At 39.5% G+C, this 10,000-nt stretch overlaps 1 protein-coding gene across 10 annotated transcripts in view; it reads left to right on the top strand.

Annotated features, from left to right (window-relative positions):
• LOC138047333 (uncharacterized) overlaps window positions 1–10,000 on the top strand; it is a 51,431-nt gene that overhangs the window by 11,806 nt on the left and 29,625 nt on the right. For 2 of the 10 annotated variants that reach the window (XR_011131830.1, XR_011131828.1), the window contains 4 exons: window positions 3,295–3,357; window positions 5,346–6,375; window positions 6,612–6,674; window positions 8,615–8,842. The exons of 3 other annotated variants lie outside the window; for them this stretch is intronic. The gene's annotated coding sequence lies outside the window, so the exon portion shown is untranslated. Of the gene's footprint in view, window positions 1–317; window positions 3,059–3,294; window positions 3,358–5,345; window positions 6,376–6,611; window positions 6,675–8,614; window positions 8,843–10,000 lie in introns of those variants that run through there. 5 more of the 10 variants (XR_011131829.1, XR_011131827.1, XR_011131826.1 and 2 more) reach the window with 4 other exon arrangements.

Raw genomic sequence — 10,000 nt, 5'->3', positions numbered from 1 at the left:
GTCTCTATTTTCGCGGAGGTGTTTAAATGGATATTGGTGATTCACACACGGTTAACCTTGCGATGGACAAGAGGAGGGGCAATTTTCCAACCGGTTTATGTAATAAAAAGTGAGCTCTTAAACTTCGTCAGTGACTTCATGATTTTGTGAATGAAATCGAATGATGTACGTATCCAGAATAATAAATGAAAAAACCTGTGTCCTCTCTTTCATTTTGGTCTTGTTAAAACGGTTAGTGTAATAATTATCCTATCAGGATTCTATCAAAGAACAACGGGTTTAACCAAATGAAACTTTATCTTTGCTTCTGTCCTCAGCCCGCGCATGTGCTAATGGGGTAAGAGACACTACAGTTAACACATAAACTCAATTGTCCCTTCTAATTGCCAAGAAGACATCCAAACGAAGAACAAACACACGCAAGAAGTTTCACGTAATGTATAGAAAGCCTTGTGTAAGGGAACAATCACGACGGTTGATTAATTTTTTCCACAGGCTCTTAAACACAACTAAGTAATTGTCTTAATTATTCAAAGAACAAAAGCTTTCCTGTCCAAAAGATCTCACAGGATGCGACGAGAAGAAGTAACGCTATTACGTTTAATGGCTAATAAGTGATCAAAATTTTAAAACATACAATTGCAGTTTTCTCGCTTTACTTCCCCCCACGGTTTTTGCTATATCTTTCTCACAGTACATATCCTAATGCTACATCTTTCAAATTGCGTTAAATTTCACGAGCATCATCGCCGTCTGTTTTTCGTTTGCAATGCAATTGTTTGCAGATTACGAGTGACCACATTTTTCTTGATATGATACGAAAACCCAAAATAGTCGATGAGAGAAGTAATAATCATCAAGGGGTTTTTAAGCGCATCAATTATAAAGTGGAGGGCGCACTTCCGCTTCCTTAGTTTGCTAAACGCCTGCCAAAAGCGGGATCAATCACGCGATAGCAATTCATAACATCACGTATAAGGAAAGAAAAGTTGAGAGCAGCGTTAAGAGGATAGAATATGCAGAGCAAAACCGAAATGACTGCAATTATTAATTGTAGTCACATTCTTGAGACTACTAAGCGATTAAGGAAGTTGTCGTTTCGAGATTTGACTTATGAACTTGTATATTTTTTACTACTCTTTGAATACGTAAGAGATATATACATATAGAGAGTTGGTCGGCTTAATTACTAGATCAAAAGTAAGATAGTTAAGGTTTTCACTGATTCTTGTCTAGACGCCGAAAATATCTAGGTTGTAAGCATCGTGACGAGGAATATAACAAGCTGAATATAGATCGCAGTACAATTCAAAGGAACAAAGTCACGCTCAAAAGGCCACGTGTCATGATGACCTTGACGGTCCTGTTCGACGAATTTAAGTCTCTCTTGCGTAATGCACTGTTGACTTTTTGAAATCGCGTATTTTCCTGTTGTAAATGCATCGGCTGTGGGAGAAACATCGATCTCTTCCTGTAATTTGCTCGTTTGTCCGTAATCTGTCCTTTATCGGTTCTTATCATTACAAAATACACTACGCAATATGCAAGTTGTTTTTTTTGCTAGATTTCCCCACGTTCTCCGTTTCAGCTCGTTAAAACTTGACTTGATCGTCCGCAGAAAACAGAACACCTAAATGTTCCACAATGAAAAAAGTGGAACGCTTTAGCACCTACAAAGAAAACGCGGGGGTGTTCGTACAAAATCATGGCTTTAAGCGATGATTAGTTACAAAGTATTTCAACGTTTCTTTTGAAACAAGAATTGAAAAACTTTTCTGGAATAATTCTAGATCGAGAACTCTAGTAAGCTGGACGAATGATCGAAAATTTTCCGTCTCTAGTTCCACTTGTTATCCTTGCTGCACTAAAAGGTCTTTGACCTTGACCAATTATGGTAAATCACTAACCCATTCTTCGAACGCAGTGGACGTATTTATTATTCGATTTAAGACTGAAACAAAAAGGCATATCCCTCGTTAATCTATTTGATGGCAACCACCTGTTTCATTAATTAATTTCGTTACAAACCAAAATAATGAGTCTGTGGCTAACGATCTCGCCCTACGAACAAATGTCCTGTAGCCAGTTGGTTCATTGAAAAACTTTAAATGTGATATCATTTGAAATTTCATTGCCAGCAGGATATGGGGAGTAAGTAATATTGCCAGCTTAGCCTAGTTAATGGTAAGCGTAGAGGAACACTCTCTATGTAATAAAGTAATAGGAAGGTAACAATTAAGATTTCTGTTAGAAGTATTTGGATTTTTCAAGAAATGACCGTCTCACAGTCGAGACGTAGCCATTACAACGGCCTTCGGAATTGGCTAGGAAAAAGTTACATAATCGGCGACACCAATCAATTCCTCAACCCATTTTTACCCTAACTATGGCGGGACAGTTATCAATTAAGTCAGCCAGAGAATAGAAATAGCCTGCCGCTCAACACAAAAAATGAAACAGGACATTTAAATAAATATTCTAATTTGCATCACATCGCTCTTGCTTCCTGAGGAAAGCAAACAGAAAAACCGAGAAAATAACTTTCAAAATATTATTAACTGATAAAGCTAGCTGATTACACACACTTAAGTAAAATTCGGTGGCTTTGTGAACAAATAAAAATCTCAAGAGCTAAAAACCTTCTATTTTAATGGTGGTTCCCTTTGATCTGCAGGAGCTTTGCATTCTTGAGATCTCGTAGTCGTCCAATTGAGCCTAATTTAGCGCTTCCTGTGAGTCACTTGGCTGCGAAAACAAACAGTCAGCTCTTACGGAGAAAGCTCTTAGTTTCCGACAGGAAAACAATTCTTCCTATCCTCCCGTACGTAATTTCTCGTATTTAATTTCATTCCTCAACAGTACTTAAACTGAAATTTTTGATTACGGTTTCAAACCTCGGAAGTTAGCTAGTTATATCTTTCGACTACAGTCATTCATTTCTAAAATGCATACCAAACTTCTAGGATTGCTGCTAGCCGTCGTTGTCTTAGCAAATACATTCAGTTGTAGCGAAAGCCTTTTTCCATCCCGTCCTATAGGCAAGAGATCACCTTTTCGGGTAAGTCATTAGTGCACTGTGGACCTATTTCGGGCCAATTCAACTACTCCTAGTTTATCGTCAACAGTAATTATGGGACTTCCTTTCTTTGCCAAACTCGTGCTCAAGTTCCCTCGACCAGTCATGAAGAAAACCAAAACTGACGAGTTTTTTGTGATTAGCTTGCAATCGTTTTCCTTGATTGGCGTCAGGCACACGAATCGGAATCTAATTGGTTTATTTCATATTCTGTTCAGCAGGGTTTAGTGAAAACTGAAGATTTCTCATTAACTTCCGGAAATCCTCGACCGGCTAAGGAGGTACGTTTATTTAAACTCATTGTTGCAATGGTTTCGTTGTATTTTATGTCTTGTAAAAAGACGATAATCTTTCTTCCAAATGAAAGCAAACCCGGGGCTATTCAGTCATTGAAAACAGGCAACTGATAAAAAAATCGAACGCGAACTGAGTTATTAATTTGGCTATTGCGAGATACGTGCAAGCGCGGGAGTTGACAACACGCGGGCTACGGCTACGCAACAAAGCAAGAATATTATTGGTTTAGAAAAGAAAATGATCGTGCTGCACGCATTTTAGTACATTTCTTTGTCGTCCTCCGCGAAAAAACAACGTGAAATGACCAAATTTAACTTGAGGTTTTGCCCAAAACGTAAGCACACGCTTAGTGCCTAATCGCTCGCACCAGACTAGTGATAAGGATACACCGCCTATGTTGCACATCGTGAACAAGATGAAATAATAGGGAGCTTAAGTAACGACAACGGCGACGGCAACGAGAACGTCACAAATTTGCATATTTAGTGGGAAAAAAACAATAGCTTTGCCAGCCCTGCATGCACGTGCGTTTTTCACTTTTGTCCATTTCTTTGCCGTCGTCAGAAAACAACAACGTGAAATAGACAAATTTGAGGTTTTATGAAGACGTCTGCACTTGAAGATAAATTACTATTTTCTCCACTAAATTAAGTGCCGTTCCGACGAATGTCATTTTTTGGGAACTACCACACCCTTGTTATATTAAAATGGTTGAAAGAGTCACGAAGTGATTACAATAACGTAAATTTATATTTTGAGATGACGTTCACGTTGCCGTCGCCGTCGTTTCTCAAGCTCCCTCGTCGCGAAGATCTTCACCATGGCGCAAATTTATATTTTGAAGTCACGCTTTCGCTGCTGTTATCGTCATTATTTCTTCAACTCTCGACTAAAAGAGGATTTACTTACCCCTGACCTCCTCTATCGGCTGTAATTGATTTTATCTCATGCGAGATAAAATTCATGAGAACATTCTCATGCGAGATAAAATTACTGAATGCTGATTGGCTGAGATGGAGCGCATTTTTTTCGTAATCACGAGGGCACTTTTGGTAATCAAGATGGTATGATTACTTGATCCTGATTGGTTAACAGTTGCTTATCCAGAGCAAGCGAAGATACAAGAGAATCTTCTTCCAGATTCTGACTCTGATTAAACTGCTTTTGTCCACACGTAAAATACAGTTTAATTAAATTAAGCGCTATTTCTGTTGACAGCATCGAATGATTTATTGAATACGAGAACTTTGTGATAACGTCTGACTGGCTGATTTCACCACCAAGCCTCGAATATCAAACTTTCGAAAACTTGTACATTTTAGCTGAATCCCAAAGGAACAAACTTGTAAAGAAAAACCACGTGCGAACAGTAATGCATGTCTTGATGATGTGAATAAGCTTGTGCAAACGAGGTTTGGTGGTGAATTTTTGAGCACACGGCGTCATCATGCATAAGGCCTATTGAGCGTTTTCACTCACGTGACCAGCGTTTTACCAAAAATGGAATAAAACTTGTTTGATTTTTTTTCGTCTCTTTCCTGTTATCTACATAAAGCAGGCAACTTCTCAACTCAAAAGAGATGGAAAAGTTAGAAGGAAGGAATTTCATGCTTTCGTGACAAGCACGAGCAGCTTGTCGTTGACTGTTTCATACGTAAAAGCGATACTAAATTCCATTTTTAACCACGAAACTCATTGCTGCGAGAGCATATACAAAACCACGAACCAATCAAATTTGAAGCGGGAAAACGTGCGCATGCCAGTCAACGCTGGTTTTGCTTCTCATTGGTGGAAAAAGAAAAGTGGCGGGAAAGTTTCAAGCCTACACAAAAATTGCAAGGGTTCTTGACACTCAATTAAGTATTAAAATTGGCGCTGCAAACGGACCGACACAAAATTTTCTTACTAAACGTGTTACGAGGGCTGACGTACTGCCGTCCTTTCTGACATTTTTCCTCCCTTTTGGTTACAGAGCTCTGGTACACAGCACCTCAATAGGGATGAATTTTGCGAGCTTGCAAAAAAATCCTGTAGCTGATGGAATCGATGTACTGGCCAGCTTTTAGCATTAAACATTCGTTGAGAGAGTGACTTTCAAAGTAACTTGCTTCATTGTGAGCTATTCAAAGTGTGCTCGGTAGATACAAGAGTACATAAAATAACTTTTAAAAAAATTGCCAATAAAGAAAGAAAACTGTAACATAGCTATGCAATGCGTTCTATGTAATTCAGTAGCGTCGGCATGAACTGCAGGAAGGGGACAAACTTTCAGCTACTGAACGACTCAATCGTCAACTGCATTATGCATAAAACTCCTCTGCAAGCCGCTGATCTTAAGCTGCTCAGGTCAAGAACCTTTCTTTTCTTTAATTTACTTTCACAATACTGTGAGAGAATTTTGATTCAATCGTCAATTAAAGCTCGTTTGAGTGTTTGCATCACATCGCTCTTGCTTCCTGAGGAAAGCAAACACAAAAACCGAGAAAATAACTTTCAAGAAATATTAACTGATAAAGCTAGCTGATTACACACACTTAAGTAAAATTCGGTGGCTTTGTGAACAAATAAAAATCTCAAGAGCTAAAAACCTTCTGTTTTAATGTGGTTTTGATCTGCAGGAGCTTTGCATTCTTGAGATCTCGTAGTCGTCCAATTGAGCCTAATTTAGCGCTTCCTGTGAGTCACTTGGCTGCGAAAACAAACAGTCAGCTCTTACGGAGAAAGCTCTTAGTTTCCGACAGGAAAACAATTCTTCCTATCCTCCCGTACGTAATTTCTCGTATTTAATTTCATTCCTCAACAGTACTTAAACTGAAATTTTTGATTACGGTTTCAAACCTCGGAAGTTAGCTAGTTATATCTTTCGATTACAGTCAGTCATTTCTAAAATGCATACCAAACTTCTAGGATTGCTGCTAGCCGTCGTTGTCTTAGCAAATACATTCAGTTGTAGCGAAAGCCTTTATCCAATCAGGCCTCCAGGCAAGGGATCGCCTTTTCAGGTAAGTCATTAGTGCACTGTGGAACTATTTCGGGCCAATTCGACTACTCCTAGTTTATCGTCAACAGTAATTATGGGACTTCCTTTCTTTGCCAAACTCGTGCTCAAGTTCCCTCGACCAGTCATGAAGAAAACCAAAACTGACGAGTTTTTTGTGATTAGCTTGCAATCGTTTTCCTTGATTGGCGTTAGGCACACGAATCGGAATCTAATTGGTTTATTTCATATTCTCTTCAGCAGGGTTTAGTGAAAACTGAAGATTTCTCATTAACTTCCGGAAATCCTCGACCGGCTAAGGAGGTACGTTTATTTAAACTCATCATTGCAATGGTTTCGTTGTATTCTTTGTCTTGTAAAAAGACGATAATCTTTCTTCCAAATGAAAGCAAACCCAGGGCTATTCAGTCATTGAAAACAGGCAACTGATAAAAAAATCGAACGCGAACTGAATTATTAATTTGGCTATTGCGAGATACGTGCAAGCGCGGGAGTGGACAACAAAGCAAGAATATTATTGGTTTAGAAAAGAAAATGATCGTGCTGCACGTCACGCATTTTAGTACATTTCTTTGTCGTCCTCCGCGAAAAAACAACGTGAAATGACCAAATTTAACTTGAGGTTTTGCCCAAAACGTAAGCACACGCTTAGTGCCTAATCGCTCGCACCAGGCCAGTGATAAGGATACACCGCCTATGTTGCACATCGTGAACAAGATGAAATAATAGGGAGCTTAAGTAACGACAACGGCGACGGCAACGAGAACGTCACAAATTTGCATATTTAGTGGGAAAAAATATAATAGCTTTGCCAGCCCTGCATGCACGTGCGTTTTTCACTTTTGTCCATTTCTTTGCCGTCGTCAGAAAACAACAACGTGAAATAGACAAATTTGAGGTTTTTTTATGAAGACGTCTGCACTTGAGGAAACATTTTCATTTTCTCCCCTAAATTAAACGCCGTTCCGACGAATGTCATTTTTTGGGAACTACCACACCCTTGTTATATTAAAATGGTTGAAAGAGTCACGAAGTGATTACAATAACGTAAATTTATATTTTGAGATGACGTTCACGTTGCCGTCGCCGTCGTTTCTCAAGCTCCCTCATCGCGAAGATCTTCACCATAGCGCAAATTTATATTTTGAAGTCACGTTTTCGCTGCTGTTATCGTCATTATTTCTTCAACTCTCGACTAAAAGAGGATTTACTTGCCCCTGACCTCCTCTATCGGCTGTAATTGATTTTATCTCATGCGAGATAAAATTACTGAATGCTGATTGGCTGAGATGGAGCGCATTTTTTTTCGTAATCACGAGGGCACTTTTGGTAATCAAGATGGTATGATTACTTGATCCTGATTGGTTAACAGTTGCTTATCCAGAGCAAGCGAAGATACAAGAGAATCTTCTTTCAGATTCTGACTCTGATTAAACTGCTTTTATCCACACGTAAAATACAGTCTAATTAAATTAAGCGCTGTTTCTGTTGACAGCATCGAATGATTTATTGAATACGAGAACTTTGTGATAACGTCTGACTGGCTGATTTCACCACCAAGCCTCGAATTCGAAAATCAAACTTTCGAAAACTTGTGAATTTTAGCTTGAGCTGAATCCCAAAGGAACAAACTTGTAAAGAAAAACCACCTGCGAACAGTAATGCATGTCTTGATGATGTGAATAAGCTTGTGCAAACGAGGTTTGGTGGTGAATTTTTGAGCACATGGCGTCATCATGCATAAGGCCTATTGAGCGTTTTCACTCACGTGACCAGCGTGACCAGCGTGACCAGCGTTTCGTCTCTTTCCTGTTATCTACATAAAGCAGGCAACTTCTCAACACAAAAGAGATGGAAAAGTTAGAAGGAAGGAATTTCATGCTTTCGTGACAAGCACGAGCAGCTTGTCGTTGACTGTTTCATACGTAAAAGCGATACTAAATTCCATTTTTAACCACGAAACTCAGTGCTGCGAGAGCATATACAAAACCACGAACCAATCAAATTTGAAGCAGGAAAACGCGCGCATGCCAGTCAACGCTGGTTTTGCTTCTCATTGGTGGAAAAAGAAAAGTGGCGGGAAAGTTTCAAGCCTACACAAAAATTGCAAGGGTTCTTGACACTCAATTAAGTATTAAAGTTGGCGCTGCAAACTGACCGACACAAAACTTTCTTACTAAACGTGTTACGAAGGCTGACGTACTGCCGTCCATTCTGACATTTTTCGTCGCTTTTGGTTACAGAGCTCTGGTACACAGCACCTCAATAGGGATGAATTTTGCGAGCTTGCAAAAAAATCCTGTAGCTGATGGAATCGATGTACTGGCCGGCTTTTAGCATTTAACATTCGTTGAGAGAGTGACTTTCATAGTAACTTGCTTCATTGTGAGCTATTCAAAGTGTGCTTGGTAGATACAAGAGTACATAAAATAACTTTTAAAAAAATTGCCAATAAAGAAAGAAAACGGTAACATAGCTATGCAATGCGTTCTATTTAATTCAGTAGCGACGACATGAACTGCAGGAAGGGGACAAACTTTCAGCCACTGAACGACTCAATCGTCAACTGCATTATGCATAAAACTCCTCTGCAAGCCGCTGATCTTAAGCTGCTCAAGTCAAGAACCTTTCTTTTCTTTGATTTACTTTCACAATACTGTGAGAGAATTTTGATTCAATCATCAATTAAAGCTCGTTTGAGTGTGCAAATTGGAATGCACAAGCTGAAGATCCTTTCAGTTAAGCAGCAATTGCTTAAGAAGAAAGCCTGAAAAAAGATTTACAAAGGAGTAGAGATAGCATGGGAACAGGATCACTCGGATGGAGCATTTTAAGAGCGGAGCCGCGAGCGAACGGAAAAGAATGGGGAAAGGGAAAGTCACGTTTCCTTGCTCCATTTTTCTCGCGCGTTGAGGGCTCCACCGCCAAAATGCAAAGTACTTGCAATCGATGCCCCAAAATAGTGAGCCTGCTCGTAAGCTAGAGCAAAGGGTGCTACCAATCACTGCCGGGTATGGACAGACTGCCACTATAAACTGAAAATTTGTACCGATAACTCAGGATCACTTGTCGTTGTCACGCTCTTGCCTGTTTACTGGAAATCGTGCAGGCAAGTCGTGTCGCAATTATTTTCCTTGGACAAAAAAATTCAGTGGGTAAGGTAAGGGCTCATATCGTGATGAGAAATGTCGTCCATTGTTCCTCATCTTTCGCCCTCTGATTGCAATGAAAGCAACAGAAAGAACGTCATACTAGCCCATATTACATATGAGAAAATAAATGATACACTTCAAGACAATATCCTACAATAGTTAACAGAGGTTCGTGCGCTAAATGTGGGCAAGCATGAGGTACGTACCTGATAATACAGGCGAATTTTGTCATGATACTATTGCCAGGGCACACCCTAAAATATCCTTGCATTTGTGCCTATTCTTGGGTTTCACTCACGTGATCAAGGGGAGAATCACATGCTTGAGGTGTAGGAAGAGTGGACTGGTCTTTCATATACCGGGTCTGAAAGAATTTATGTCCATGAAACAAAAGAACAAAGCGAACATAATAATACCTAATTAGCAATGCCTAATCGGAATGACAATGGTTCTATTGTCCTCCGCCATTTCACTCGA

This window comes from Montipora capricornis, chromosome 4 (assembly GCF_036669925.1).
Source record: "Montipora capricornis isolate CH-2021 chromosome 4, ASM3666992v2, whole genome shotgun sequence".
NCBI lineage: Eukaryota > Metazoa > Cnidaria > Anthozoa > Scleractinia > Acroporidae > Montipora > Montipora capricornis.
This window is presented reverse-complemented; position numbering and strand designations above follow the sequence as displayed.